The 15,446-nt window shown below is 54.0% G+C and overlaps 1 long non-coding RNA gene across 1 annotated transcript; it reads right to left on the bottom strand.

Moving 5' to 3' along the window:
• Positions 1 to 1,174: 1,174 nt before the first annotated feature.
• Positions 1,175 to 15,408, bottom strand: LOC135968984 (uncharacterized). The gene is made up of 2 exons (XR_010584030.2): positions 15,345 to 15,408; positions 1,175 to 2,664 (listed from the first exon to the last, which is right to left on the bottom strand). It is a non-coding gene; the product is annotated as an uncharacterized lncRNA (long non-coding RNA).
• Between the last annotated feature and the right edge of the window lie 38 nt (positions 15,409 to 15,446).

The raw sequence follows: 15,446 nt of genomic DNA, 5'->3' as shown, positions 1-15,446 counted from the left end.
GTGGAGGAGGTGGGACTCTGAGAAACTCCCTGACACAGCAGGATTTGGGGATCACCTGGGGCCTTCAGCCACCAAGTAGGCAGGAGACTCTGGATCAGGGCCTGCCACTGTGAAAAACTCTTCTGAGAGGTGGGGATGCTGCCGTCGGGTGAGCAGGGGCGCCGTCGTGGGCAGAAGCCAGCAAAGAAGTGGGAGAGCATCCCACGGCACAGAGGAACGGCCAAGAGGCTCCAGCTTGTGCTGGGTAGAGGGCCGACACCAAGGCCGGGGCAGGTGGTGTGCAGCTGGGGGCAGTCAGTCCTCCCAGCTGCCTGTCCCATGGCACAGAGGAACGGCCTAGAGGCTCTAGCTCATGGCGGTGAGAGGGCCGAGACCAAGGCCAGGGCAGGCGTTGTGCGGCTGGGGGCAGTGAGTCCTCCCTGCTGCCTGGTCAGAAGAGAGGACTCAGGGCTCCTCCTGCAGCCCTCACATGCTGCGAGGGTCTGACGTGATCACTGCTGTCTCGCAGAGGGTCTGGGCCTCTGTCCACCCATGGTACCTGGGGCATCTGTCGAGTCCCAGACCCTTGCCCTGCTCTGCTGAGACACTGTGCCAATTCGGCATGGCTGTCTACACCCAACACCCCCATCCCCGGAGTCCTGCTCCCCCCGTACAGTGGGATGGTGGCATTTCCTTCTTACACATGGCCTCTTCTCACCGCCAAGCTGCTGGGTGACCACCCACTGGGCTGGTCCTCCTCTTCCCAGCATGTCTCAACCTCTCCAGCTCAACCCCAGGGGCAGCGTCCAGGAAGGAGCGAGGAGGCCGCTCCTAGTCCCTGATGCCTTCACTGATGAGGACAGTGGAGGGAGGTTTCTGGGAGGGGCACCTGCTGACGAGGACAGTGGAGGAGGTTTCTGGGGGGGATACCCGCTGACAAGGACAGCGGAAGGAGGTTTCTGGGGGAGACACCCGCTGACGAGGACAGTGGAGGAGGTTTCTCGGGGCGGGGGGACACCTGTTCCTCAGGAGGGTTGGCCCGTTGTCAGCTCAACCCCAGGGGCAGCAACCAGGAAGGAGCAAGGAGGCTGCTCCTAGTCCCTGACGCCTTCACTGATGAGGACAGTGGAGGAGGTTTCTGGGAGGACACCTGTTCCTCAGGAGGGCAGTGGAGGAGGTTTCTGGGGGACACCTGTTCCTCAGGAGGGCAGTGGAGGTTTCTGGGGGACACCTGTTCCTCAGGAGGGCAGTGGAAGAGGTTTCTGGGGGACACCTGTTCCTCAGGAGGGCAGTGGAGGAGGTTTCTGGGGGACACCTGTTCCTCAGGAGGGCAGTGGAGGAGGTTTCTGGGGGACACCTGTTCCTCAGGAGGGTTGGCCCATTGTCAGCTGCTCTGCTTCTGGCTCCAGCCAGGAAGGCATCATTGTCCTGGTCCTGGAATGGAGCCACGTGGAGAGCGGCAAGGGCTCCCCTTGCTCCCCAGAGCCCGCTGAGCCTCCTGTCCATCCGTCTGTCCATGAGAATATTCAGGAGGGCTCACAGGGACCACACACGAAGCACCCTGTTGCTCAGCCACTTGGCTGCTCCAGTCCCAACCTGGGCAGCGAGAGCCCCACTCGGGGCAGGCCGCGGCAGATCAGCCTGGCTAACACTTGCCAGGTGCTAACGGGCCCTTGGGCAGATGGTTTGACGACACCTATTTGAGGAGCCTTGGGGACATCCCAGAGGAAACTTGACCTAGACCTTGGGCTCCTCTGGACTAAGGGTGACCTTGAGTAAACAGACCCCAGGAGAGCTCAGGCTGCAGCCGCTACCAGCCTCCATGTGAGCTGGAGGAGTGAAGACACTGAGAAAGCCTCTCTCACATTCCTGGACCAGGACCACTGCCTCCCCCACAGGGATTGGCCGTCCCCAGAGAGGGAGGCACCCACTCAGCTGCCATAACAAAGGCCCCCAGCCTGAGTGGCAGAAACAACAGAGTTTCATTCTCCCCCAGTTCTGGAGGCTGGAAGTCCCAGATCCAGGTGTCGGCAAGGCTGGTTCCTTTGGAGGCTGTGAGGGCGGGGCTGTTCCAGGCCTTCTGGTGGCTTTGGCTTCCCATGGCGTCTCCCTGGTGTGTGTGTGTTTTCTGTCTCTCCTCTTATGAGGACACAGTCATGTTGCCCTGCTCCAGGAGGCCCCCATCTCAACTCATGACATCTGCAAAGCCTCTATTTCCAAATATAGTCACATTCGGAGGGCCTGAGAATTAAGACTTCAACATATGGAAGTGGGGGACACCATTCCACCTAAACAGCCAATGGGAACAGAGGGCTTTGCCAAGAGTTGCCTCGAGAGTCCTTGCACTCAGTGCTGAGGAGAGGGGGGCCTCACCTTCTTCTTTCCCTCAGTCTACAAAAGATCATGAGGGCAGGGCATGGGGGTTCACACCTGTAATCCCAGCCCTGTGGGAGGCCAAGGCAGGTGGATCACTTGAGCCCAGGAGTTTGAGACCAGCCTGGGCAACATGGCAAAACTCTGTCTCTACTAAAAATACAAAAAAAATGAGCTGGGTGTGGTGGCGCACCCCTGTAGTCTGAGCTATTCAGGAGGCTGAGGCAGGAGGACTGCTTGTGCCCAAGAGGTGGAGGTTGCAGTGAGCCAAGATCATACCACTGCACTCAGCCTGGACGACAGACCGAGACCCTGTGCAAAACCAAAAACACACACAAAGGATCATGGGGGACAGCTGATCTTAACTGATGGGGTTTACTAGAAGCATCTCCTTCAAAGGTTGTATCCAAGTCACCTTCCCCAATGGTCACGGCTGTTTCCTGACCCATCTCCTCTCCCTCATCCCCATCAGGGCAAAGGCAGGGGACAGGCCAGCACCAGGGTCTTGAGGAGGAGTAGGGTTAGAAGCCTGTCCTCCAGGGCCCCCTCCCTCCCGACTGTCTCCTGGAGCTCTTGCCTCCTCTGCTTCATGGTCAGGCTGCCAGGGGTGAGGGTCTCCACCGGCCTGGAAAAAGGCAAGAGCTCCAACCACAGTTTCTGTCAAGCTGTTAAGTCTCGGCATCTCATAGGAGGGCTTTTTTTTTTTTTTTTTTTTTTTTTTTAGCATCCAGATCCCTAAAGGAAGCTATATTGTAAATTGTGTTCTATTTCTGGGTCCCAATATCTAAATGAGGCGACTGCACCTGTTGGGAATGAAGGACAGGAATTTCACAAGCCGAAAATAAAGCTGAATGTTTTCCCTTCTGTCTCAGCCCATGGAAAATGCTCTTATATTTATATCTGGGCAGGCAGGGGCTGGGAGGGAGAGAACGGGCTGGCAGAGAGGGGGCAGAGGAAAGGCAGGGCACCTGCCGGGGGCCTGGGGTGTAAAGAATGGAGGAGCCACTCCACTTAGGGCAGGTCCGGCCCAAGTCAGAGGCAGCAAGGGCGGCCAGCCCCACCAGGACACCCCCAGCCACTGCCCACCAGCCCCGCCCTTCACTGCTGGCCTCTCCTCCTTGTTCTGCCTGACCATGCCCAGGTTAACCTGGGGTGGTCACTTAAAATCCGGGCTTCTAGAGCCCTCTCCAACACCTGCAGCTTGAGCACCAGGAAGGGGGCATCTCAGCCTTGCTCATAGTCTCCGGGGGCTCGGAGCCTGGCAAGTTATTCCTCCCAGGACTCAGGCCTTCCTTTCCCCACCCAAATCTTCACTCGTCACATCCACTCTCCTCCCTCTTCCAGGGGTACTGTCAGAGTCTTTCTCCTGGGCAGGAGGCGGGGCAAGGATGGACAGGAGGCTGCAGGACCTGAGCACACTGGAAGCAGGTGTTTCAGTTATGGCCCAGTGATGTCTGGGTGAGAGTGCAAGCCTAGGAAATCCCTGAGGATCCTGGACAAGAGGAAGAGGGTGTCCCAGGCTCTGAAAGGTGGGGGCTGCACCCTCCTCACAGCAGGAAAAGTCCCCTGATGACGTCTCCCCTGACAGCACACGGCAGGCCTCAGACAGGACCCACACCAGGGTGTGCAGGAAGGAAAATTAGTGGCCCTGCATGCCTCTCGCTGTTCTCTGACTCATAGTGTAAAAGCAAAGCGGACGCCTGGCCTCCTAGAAACAGGTGTTGAGGGACAGCGGGCCTCTGGGTGACCGGGTCCCTCTCCCCACTCCCTGTTGAAAGAAACTTATCCCGAACGCCAAAAGGCGCTAAGGTTATTGCCTTCGTGTCCAAGAGCCCAGAGCATCCTATAAATATCATTTTGGCCCAAAATAATCGGGGGGGTTCTCTAGGTGTTTGAAAATAGCCTGCTTGTTACTATGTATATTCAGAGAACCCACTCCCGGCCTCCACTCGCGTGGCTAAGTATAGCTCCCTGGCAGAGTTCAATGGAACAAAAGCTTCCAGGCCTACCCGACCTCGTGGATGGTAGAACATTCCCGGAGGAGCACCTCAGCTGCCACGACTCGGAGGCGCTCAGAGAGAGGTTGGCACTGACCTCGTCACGTCCCATCTCCCACTCTTGAGCCAGATCAATCTGTGGGCCTCTCAGCAAGCAAGAGGCATTCTTGCCAGACCCAGGAGCAAGGTGCTCTGATGCCAGTTTTGTCCTCCTTGCAGGGTTGAGTTAGTCACAAAGCCTTGGTTTCTTCATCTATGAAAGCGGGATCGTTGGCCGGGCGCGGTGGCTCAAGCCTGTAATCCCAGCACTTTGGGAGGCCGAGACGGGCGGATCACGAAGTCAGGAGATCGAGACCATCCTGGCTAACACAGTGAAACCCCATCTCTACTAAAAAAATACAAAAAAAAAAACTAGCCGGGCGAGGTGGCGGGCGTCTGTAGTCCCGGCTACTCGGGAGGCTGAGGCAGGAGAATGGTGTGAACCCAGGAGGCAGAGCTTGCAGTGAGCTGAGATCCGGCCACTGCACTCCAGCTGGGGCGACAGAGCGAGACTCCGTCTCAAAAAAAAAAAAAAAGAAAGAGGGATGGTGCGAACTTCTATGTCAGAATTAAAGAGAACTCCAAGTAAACCATAAAAAACCAAAGGCTGGCCAGGTGTGGTGGCTCATATCTGTAATCCCAGCATTTTGGGAGGCTGAGGTGGGCGGGTCATCTGAGGCCAGGAGTTTGAGACCAGCCTGGCCAACATGGTAAAACCCTGTCTCTACTACAAATACAGAAATTAGCCAGGCGTGGTGGGCGCCTGCAATCCCAGCTACTCAGGAGGCTGAGGCAGGAGGATCACTTGAACCTGGGAGGCGGAGGTTGCAGTGAGCTGAGATCGCCCCACTGCATACCAGCCTGGGTGACAGAGCGAGACCCTGCCTAAAAAAAAAAAAAAAGGCCGGGCGCGGTGGCTCAAGCCTGTAATCCCAGCACTTTGGGAGGCCGAGACGGGTGGATCACGAGGTCAGGAGATCGAGACCATCCTGGCTAACACGGTGAAACCCCGTCTCTACTAAAAAGTACAAAAAACTAGCCGGGCGAGGTGGCGGGCGCCTGTAGTCCCAGCTACTCGGGAGGCTGAGCCAGGAGAATGGCGTAAACCCGGGAGGCGGAGCTTGCAGTGAGCAGAGATCCGGCCACCGCACTCCAGCCTGAGTGACAGAGCGAGACTCCGTCTCAAAAAAAAAAAAAAAAAAGGAAGAAAAACCAAAGACATTTAGGACATCCAAAATAAAACTGCCAACCTAAGGAACACCCTCAGCTTTGACTCCTCTCAGGATCTCTATTTCTGGACGCCAGGTTCTGGCTGCAGTGAGTCTGTCTTCGCAGCCATCCCTGGCCCAGCCCACGGCACTGCCTGAGAGCTGCTCAGCACCTGCCCCGGGGTTGGGTAGAGCTGTATCACGCGAATGGGCAAAGGTGGCAGAGTTTCAGACCCAGGGCCCAGCCTAACAGGGTAGATAGACGCCTCCCATCTTGCCAGGAGTCATGTGCCATCTCTGGGAATCCCAAGGAAATGCAGGGCCACCTTCCCACAGGATGTCAATCAGCACTGCCACCCCCAGCTCCTTCCCAGAAACCCTGCCCTCAAGGCCAAATCTGGGAATCTTAAAGCAGGTCCCTTCTCTTCAGCAGCTCCCCTGCTTCTCCCTCCCTCCCTTTCCCTCCCCTTCTCTGCGCTTGTTCTCTGCGTGAGGGTGAGCCTGTGAGACATCCGTAGGAAGATGCAGATCACTGCAGTGTTGCTTACCCAGCCCCAAATACCAGCTCCTTTTCCCTTCCCCTGGGAACAGGCAGCAGGGAGGTCCAGGAAACTTCAGAAACGAAGCTGAGAGGCGAGAGAAGGTGGGCAGTGAGGCCACAGGGACTTCTCATCTGCACAAGGCCCTTGTGAAACTCAGCTGTTTTGCATTGGTCAAAAGAGGGGCTGGAATGGAGACACAGCCCAGCCAGCGGGTCCTGGTCCTGCTGCCGTCCTGTCCACCGAGCATCATTTCTGCGCTGTCGTGGACATGGTGCCCCCTCCACCCACCGCACCCCAGCTGGGCTCTGCTCAGCACGGTGGGGTCTCCTCGTCGCAGAACAAGTTGTTCTGACAGGCAGTCTGCAGACCCCTTGAGACCCTCTAGGTGGCTTCTGCTGGGCAGAGCTGCTCTCCTGTTTGGCACAGGCACCAATGGTGCAGAAGCAGCCATAGCCATGTGAGTGCTGGCACATCCCCCACACCTCAGGAAACAATCACAGTTCTGGGATGGCCCTGGGTCCACGGCGGCTTGTGTGGAGGGACCCAATGGCAGCGCACACAGCCCCACACACGCCGAGGTCCACTCTCCGCAGAGCACACAGAGGAAAGATGGCAGCACTGTGAGAACATGGCCCTGGGTCTTGGCAGGAATGAGGTGAGCCCGCCACTTCAAAGGGAACAACGGACAGAACTTACCGCCAATGGTAAAACTTACACAGTCTAATGAAAAAGAAAATTTGGAAACTTTCATCTTCCACTAAAAGCCTGACAGCTTCTCATGCTTACTTTCTCAGGGGAAAGTGATTTTCTGATACTGTCAAATGAAGCAAGTCAACATCTGGAAGCCCCGTGTAAGGCAGTGAACCAAAACCAAAGCCGTCCGAACGACCAATGTGGATGTCAGGATCCCCTGCCTGGGTCAAAGGCCAAAGTGAGACAGACCAGTAGATTCTATGGATACCAGGAGGAAACCCACTAATGGGTGGGCCTCAGATTCCACCTTGCAGCTCACCTTGAAGAAAGACCAGTGCTGGAGTTTCAGCGCAGCACCCAAGAAAAGCCACCCTGATCTGAAGAGGCCAGGAAAGCACATTGCCCCTGCAGGTCTGGAGAGCAGATTCTCTCCAAATGCATCAACAAAACGACATCACGCAGAGGCACCCAGGAGGGCCCAGCTATCCACACCTGCCACACCAGATGTGAAAAAGATTCAGACAAACTTTTTTGTTTTTGCTTTTTTGAGACAGGGTCTTTCTCTGTCACCCCGGCTAGAGTGCAGTGGCACAACCTTGGCTCACTGTAACCTCGATCTCCTCGGCTCAAGGGATCCCCCCACAGCCTCCCGAGTAGCTGGGACTACAGGTACACGCCACCAGGCCCAGCTAATATTTTGTATTTTTTGTAGATACTGGGTCTCATCTTGTTGCCCAGGCTGGTCTCAAACTCCTGAGCTCAAGGATTCTCCTGGCCTCGGCCTCCCAAAGTGCAAGGATTATAGGTGTGAGCAACACCATGCCCCTAAGTCTAATTTCATTTCTTGTATTTTCTTCTCTTCTTTTGAAACAGGATTATGCTCTGTTGCCCAGGCTGCAGAGCAGTGGTGCAATCAGGGCTCACTGAAGCCTCAACCTCCTGGGCTCAAGCAATCCTCCTGCCTTAGCCTCATGAGTAGCTGGGTGCATGCCACACGCCTAGATAATTTTTTATAGAGACAAGGTCTCACTATGTTGTCCAGGCTGGTCTTGAACTCCTGAGTTCAAGCAATCCTCCTGCCTTGGCCTTCCCAAGTGCTGGGATCACAGATGTGTGCCCCTGCCCCTGGCTGATACTATTTTTTAATTTTTTTTTTTTTTGAGACAGAGTCTCTCTCTGTCGCCCAGGCTGGAGGGCAGTGGTGTGATCCCAGCTCACTGCAATCTCCGACTCCTGGGTTAAAGCGATTCTCCTGCCTCAGCTTCCCGAGTAGCTGGGACTACAGGCACCCACCACCATGCCCAGCTAATTTTTGTATTTTTAGTAGAGACAGGGTTTCACCATGTTGGCCAGGCTGGTCTCGAACTCCTGACCTCGTGATCTGCCCGCCTCGGCCTCCCACGTACTGGGACTGGGATTACAGGCATGAGCACCCAGCCAATACTAATTTCTATTTATTTCTTTATATATGTTTTCTGAGATGGAGTCTTGCTCTGTCGCCCAGGCTGGAGTGCAATGGCATGATCTCGGCTCACTGCAAGCTCCGCCTCCCGGGTTCACGCCATTCTCCTGCCTCAGCCTCCCGAGTAGCTGGGACCACAGGTGCCTGCCACCTCGCCTGGCTGATTTTTGGCCAATACTAATTTCCAAGGAGGGTCAATACAGATCTGTTCCCCTGCCCTGGAAATGGATCTGCTTGTTCTTTGGCAACTAATTTAATCCCATTATCAGCCTCGGGAGGCTTGGGTGATGCTGCCTCTCTATCCACCTAGACAGCACAAATCAAGCCCCAGATACTCCCACCGAGGATCACCATGGTGCGGGAAAGCAAGCTGGAAAACGGGTGAGCTGGATGTGTGTGTCCCTGAAGGGAAATACTTTCCGAGGTGAGTGGCTCGGGCACAAGGACGGCAGGGCCATTTGAGCCGCCAGCCCAGTTGGCCAGGTTTCCGGCCACGTGCATACAGTAAACGAGGGTGTATGTGCAGCTCCTGGTTTGGAAAACTGGAAGCTACAGAAGAATCTGTATTTACTCACTGATTTAACCAAATACACATTCTGTTTCTTCTGAAAGATGACCACACTCACCCAACAGCTTCTTTGGGGGGTCAGTAACACTACTCCCTGCAGATAAACACAGGTGGGCTCCTTCAAAGGGCTTTATCATCTACAAGAAACCATCCTTATCCCCACAGGTAAGGAAATGGGCACAGAGAGGTTAAGTAGCTTGCCTGAACTCACACAGTGAATCCGTAGCAGAGCTGTTCTTTAAACTCAGGCAATTTAGACCCAGAGTCTGTAATTTTATTATTTATTTATTTATTTAAAGATGGAATCTCATTCTGTTGCCCAGGTTGGAGTGCAGTAGTGTGATCTCGGCTCACCGCAACCTCCACCTTCCAGGTTCAACCGACTATCCTGCCTCAGTCTCCCAAGTAGCTGAGACTACAGGCATGTACCACCATACGTGGCTAATTTTCGCATTTTTAGTAGAGATGGGGTTTTGCCATGTTGGCCAGGCTGGTCTCGAACTCCTGACCTCAAGTGATCTGTGCTCCTCGGCCTCCCAAAGTGCTGGGATTACAGACATGAGCCACCGCACCCAGCCAGAGTCTGTCGTTTTTGTCTCTACATTGTCACTCGGTAAGATATTCTGAGATTTCCTTTCACTTTTTTTTTTGTTTTATGAGACAGAGTCTTGCTCTGTTGCCCCGGCTGGAGTGCGGTGGTGCGATCTCGGCTTACTGCAACCTCCACCTCTGGGTTCAAGCGATTCTCCTGCCTTAGCCTCCCAAGTAGCTGGGATTACAGATACGTGCCACCACACCTAGATAATTTTTGTATTTTTTAGTAGAGATGGGGTTTTGCCATGTTGGCCAGGCTGGTCTTGAACCCCTGACCTCAGGTGATTTGCACGCTTCAGCCTCCCAAAGTGCTGGGATTATAAGTGTGAGCCACCGCAATTGGCCTTTTTTTTTTTTTTTTTTTTGAGATGGAGTCTCCCTCTGTCACCCAGGCTGGAGTACAGTGGAGCAATCTCAGCTCATTGCAGCCTCTGTCTCCCAGGTTCAGGCCATTCTCCTGCCTCAGCCTCCCGAGTACCTGGGACTACAGATGCATGTCAACACACCCAGCTAATTTTTGTACTTTTAGTCGAGACAGGGTTTCATCATGTTGGCCAGGCTGGTTTTGAACTCCTGACCTCAACTGATTCGCCCGCCTCAGCCTCCCAAAGTGCTGAGATTACAGGCGTGAGCCAACGCGACCGGCCCCTTTGACTTTGAAGTCAGAGTAGGGTATCTGATCAGGACAGCAAACATGGCGCTGCTTTTTATATTGGGGCCCGTGTGTGGGGTGATATGGCGGGAGGAGCTGCAGGAAGATAGTGGACTGAGATCTGGACTCAAGCAGTCCTGTGGGGAAGCCAGGTTTTTCTAATGACTCCTGTTTAGAGGAGAAGAGAAGGCTGGGCGTGGTGGCTCATGCCTGAAATCCCAGTACTTTGGGAGGCTGAGGTGGGAGGATGACTTGAGCCCAGGAGTTTAAGACAAGCCTGGGCCACATGGCAAGACCCTGTTCTACAAAAAACAAAAAATTAAACAATTAGTTGGGTGTGGTGGCTAAGTCTATAATCCCAGTACTTTAGTAGGCAAAGGCAGGAGGATGGCTTGAGCACAGGAGGTCAAGTTTGCAGTGAGCCGTGATCTTGCCACTGCATTCTAGTCTGGGCAACAGAGTGAGACCCTGTCTCAAAACAAATAAATGAAAAATAAAAGTAAGTATCTAACACAGGAATAGTAAATCAAATACTGCATCTTCTCACTTGTAAGTGGGAGCTAAATGATAAGAACTTATGAACACAAGGAAACAACAGACACAGGGGTCCACTTGAGGGGCGAGGGCAGGGGAGGGAGAGGAGCAGAAAAGACAACTATTGGTTACTGGGCTTTGTACTTGCGTGATGAAATAATCTTTACAACCATCCCCTGTGACATGTGTTTGTTTATGTAGCAAACCTTCAAATGTAACCCAAACCTAAAATAAAAGTTAAAAAAAAAAAAGTATCGTATTGTAAACCTCTCTGGAATAAACATTTCCTTATTTTTTTAATTTAAATTTTTATTTTTAAAATGCCCTTATTCCCCGAGTCCTCACTTCTTTTTACCTCTCCAATTGCCTGGCTTGATGGTGTTTCACATTTGCTGACTGCTTCCAGAAAAACGTTTCCACTGAAGACCTCCCAAATGCAAGGCAGATATAGAGCAAGCTAGACACACGCCTTCCTTTCCAGTCACTTTCTGACTTTTTAAAGTCCCAGATGCCTGGGCTCAGGGAAAGGACACGAAGCGCCAGGAAGCAGGAAGCCCCGGGGATCAGCAGTAGGACACTGTGCAGGCTGCGCTCGGGGCCCCTCTGCTGGCCTGTCTAGGCCAAACCCCCAGGGCTGCAGGCCTGGAGACAGGCAGGACATGCTCAGGCTTGGCTGGGCTTCCCCTCCAGCTGTGTGGCTTCTCATTCATCTCCCAGACCCTCTCTCCTTATGAATCAGGGTCACACACAGCCTACTCATACCATACTTAGCAGAGCACCCATGCCTGTGGCTGAAATGCAGTGGTGTGATCAGAGCTCACTGAAGCTTTGAACTCCTGGGCTCAAGTGATCATCCTGCTTTAGCCTCTCTAGTAGCTGGGACTACAGGTGTGCACCACTACGGCCAGCTAATTTTCTTTTTTTTTTTTTTTTTTTTTTGAGATGGAGTCTTGCTCTGTCGCCCAGGCTGGAGTGCAGTGGCTGGATCTCGGCTCACTGCAAGCTCCACCTCCCGGGTTCACGCCATTCTCCTGCCTCAGCCTCCCGAGTAGCTGGGACTACAGGCGCCCGCCACCTCGCCCGGCTAGTTTTTTGTACTTTTTTTTTTAGTAGAGATGGGGTTTCACCGTGTTAGCCAGGATGGTCTCGATCTCCTGACCTCGTGATCCGCCCGTCTCGGCCTCCCAAAGTGCTGGGATTACAGGCTTGAGCCACCGCGCCCGGCCGGCCAGCTAATTTTCAAAAAAATTTTTTGTAGGCCAAGCCGGGCATAGTGGCTCACATCTGTAATCCCGGCACTTTGGGAGGCCGAGGCGGGTGGATCATGAGGTCAGGAGATCGAGACCATGACCATCCTGGCTAACACGGTGAAACCCCATCTCTACTAAAAATACAAAAAAAATTAGCCGGGCGTGGTGGTACACACCTGTAGTCCCAGCTACCTGGGAGGCTGAGGCAGGAGAATCACTTGAGCCCGGGAGGCAGAGGTTGCAGTGAGCTGAGATCGCACCACTGCATTCCAGCCTGGGTGACTGACAGAGCAAGATTCCGTCTCAAAAAATAAAAAATAATTAAAAAAAAAAAAACAAAAACCGCCAGGTGTGGAGGCTCACGCCTGTAATCCCAGTGCTTTGGGAGGCCAAGGCAGGCATATCACTTGAGGCCAGGAGTTTGAGACCAGCCTGAAAAACATGGCGAACATCCGTCTCTACTAAAAATACATAAATTTGCCGGGTCTGCTGGTGCACACTTGTAATCCCAGCTACTCGGGAGGCTGAGGCACAAGAATCACTTGAAACCAGGAGGCAGAAGGAGGAGGGAGCTGTGATTGCCCCACTGCACTCCAGCCTGGGTGACACTGCAAGCCTCTGTCTCAAAAAAAAAAAAAAAAAAGAGCAGCCTGGGCAATATAGTAAGACCTCCATCTCTACAAAATAAAAAATAAAAATTAGTCAGGAGTAGTGGCATGTGCCTGTATCACAGCTACTCGGGAGGTTCAAGTGGGAGGATCACCTGAGCCCAGGAAGCTGAGGCTGCTGTAAGCTGATGGTGCCACCACACTCCAGCCTGGACAACAGAGTGAGACCCTGTCTCTAAACAAAAATAAATTGTTTTTTTCTACTAGACTTAAGCAATCTTCCCTCCTTGGCCTCCCAAAGCACCAGGCCTGTGTCTTCTTTTTCATCATAGCTGTGGCAGAAGGAAGGAGGTGACCGGAAGCCCCACTCTCTCTGAGTAGCTGAGTGAGTACACCCTGACCATAGGCCCAGACAGTCCACATCAGCTCTTCAACAGGAAATTTTTTTTTTTTTTTTTTGAGACAGAGTCTCGCTCTGTTGCGGCCCAGGCTGGAGCACAGTGGCTGGATCTCAGCTCACTGCAAGCTCTGCCTCCCGGGTTTACGCCATTCTCCTGCCTCAGCCTCCTGAGCAGCTGGGACTACAGGCACCCGCCACCTCGCCCGGCTAGTTTTTTGTATTTTTTTTAGTAGAGACGGGGTTTCACTGTGTTAGCCAGGATGGTCTCGATCTCTTGACCTCGTGATCTGCCCGTCTCGGCCTCCCAAAGTGCTGGGATTACAGGCTTGAGCCACCGCGCCCCGCTCTTCAACAGGATTTAGTGGCTTTGCATAAAACAGAAAAGTGGCTGTGATTGCAAGAGAAATTAAAAATAACCACCATCTGAAATGCAAATTGAAAACAGTGAGACACCACGTCTCACTCTGACAGATGACCCACTGTGCCGGTGAAGGCGTGCAGGCACTCTCAGACTTCCAGAGAGACCTGAGTAATCGATTGACTTCCACAAAGGGCGACTTGCCAACAGCTATCAAAAGTACTCAGGCACATCCTACTTGGCCCAGCAATTCCACTTCCAGGAATTTCTCCTGCAGAAATACATGTGCACAAACAATGTGGAAAAGCACCGTTTACACTAACAACCCAACTGTCCATCGGGACAGACCAGGTATATTTAGACAACAAACAAGGAAGCTTTTTACTAAATTGGGATGATCTCTAAGAAGCACGTAAGTAGAAAAAGCAAGGTGGGAGAACACGCTATGTACTTGTACTATGCACGTCAAGGAAAAAATACACCAAGAATTGACAGGCCAGGTGGAGTGGCTCAAACCTAATCCCAGTACTTTGGGAGACTGAGATGGGAGGATCCCCTGAGGCCAGGATTCAAATCAGTCTTGGCCACATAGCAAGACCCCTCCAACATCTCTACAAAAAATTAAGAAAAAAATTAGCCAGGCATGGTGGTGTGTACCCATAGTCCCAACTACTGAGGAAGCTGAGGTGGGAGGATCCCTTAAGCCAGAAGGTCGAGGCTACACGGAGCTTTGATCGTACCACTGCCCTCCAGCCTGGGCAACAGAGTGAGACCCTATTTCTAGAAAAAAATAAAGAAATAAAGAAGTATGATGGTTCTGGTAATGGAACTAGGTGGCCAGGCAAAGTGGACATTTCACACTGCATAGTCCTGTATTTTCTGAAATCTGTCACCCTGGCTGGAGTACAGTAGCACCATCTCGGCTCACTGCAACTTCCACCTCCTGGGTTCAAGCAATTGTCCTGCCTCAGCCTCCCCACTAGCTGGGATTACAGGCGTGCACCACCACGCCCACCTAATTACTGTATTTTTAGTAGAGACGGGGTTTCACCATGTTGGCCAGGCTGGTCTCAAACTCCTGACCTCGTGATCCGCCCAACTCGGCCTCCCAAAGTGCTGGAATTACAGGTGTGAGCCCCCGTGCCTGGCCAATCTGGGCTATTTAAAAACTGAAAGTAAAATTTTAAAAGGGGAAGGGGAAAATGGGAAGTTACTGTTTAAAAGGGACAGAGTTTCTGTTTGCGATGAGAAAATTCTAGAAATAGTGGGGGTGTGGCACATGACTGGACTGAATGGCAGGGAAACGCACGCTTAAATGTTTCACGTATGTTTTACAAGAGCAGTCAATGCACACACAAGCGCCACAACCCAGTCCAAGGCTTTGCTCCTGCAGGGCCTTAGACGGGGTACTTGAGACGCCCACCTCAATGCAGGCTGGATCCAACCCTGGGCTGCCGGGCTTTCCTGCCCCGGGGTCTTTCGTGCGAGTCCCATGGGGGGACCCTGGCCCAGGCTACGGCCGCGGAAAAGGCTGTGGGCGGCGGGACAGGGTGCCCTTGGCTTGCGGGTTCAGAGTGGATCTCGGGACACATCTTCCAGCGCCTGACCTCCGGCCTGTGTGCACCCCCATACCCAGCGGGGCCATACGAGAGCTTCATGGAGGGCACAGCGCGACCCGCCCTCCCCTCAGCCCCGCACAGCGCCCCACGGCCCCCGCATAGCCTCCCACACAGCGCCACGCACAGCGCCCCACGGCCCCCGCACAGCCTCCCACACAGCGCCCCACGGCCCCCGCAGAGCCTCCCACACAGCGCCACGCACAGCGCCCCACGGCCCCCGCACAGCCTCCCACACAGCGCCACGCACAGCGCCCCACGGCCCCCGCACAGCCTCCCACACAGCTCCCCACGGCCCCCGCAGAGCTTCCCACACAGCGCCACGCACAGCGCCCCACGGCCCCTTGATGGACCCCGCAGAGCCGCTCACACGGCGCCCCAAACAGCGCCTCACGGCCCCCGCACAGCTGCCGCACACCCCGCATAGCACCAGCAGACAGTCGCGGAGCCCCCAAACGCAACAGCGCCCACCTCGCAGCGCCCAGACCCTGCAGCCCCGACGCCGACGCCACGCACCTGCGCACACCGCGCCTGCGCAGACACCACCCCCTCAGGCCTGGCGAGCACCCTCAG

The sequence above is a fragment of the Macaca fascicularis genome, chromosome 20, assembly GCF_037993035.2.
Source record: "Macaca fascicularis isolate 582-1 chromosome 20, T2T-MFA8v1.1".
Taxonomy (NCBI): domain Eukaryota; kingdom Metazoa; phylum Chordata; class Mammalia; order Primates; family Cercopithecidae; genus Macaca; species Macaca fascicularis.
This window is presented reverse-complemented; position numbering and strand designations above follow the sequence as displayed.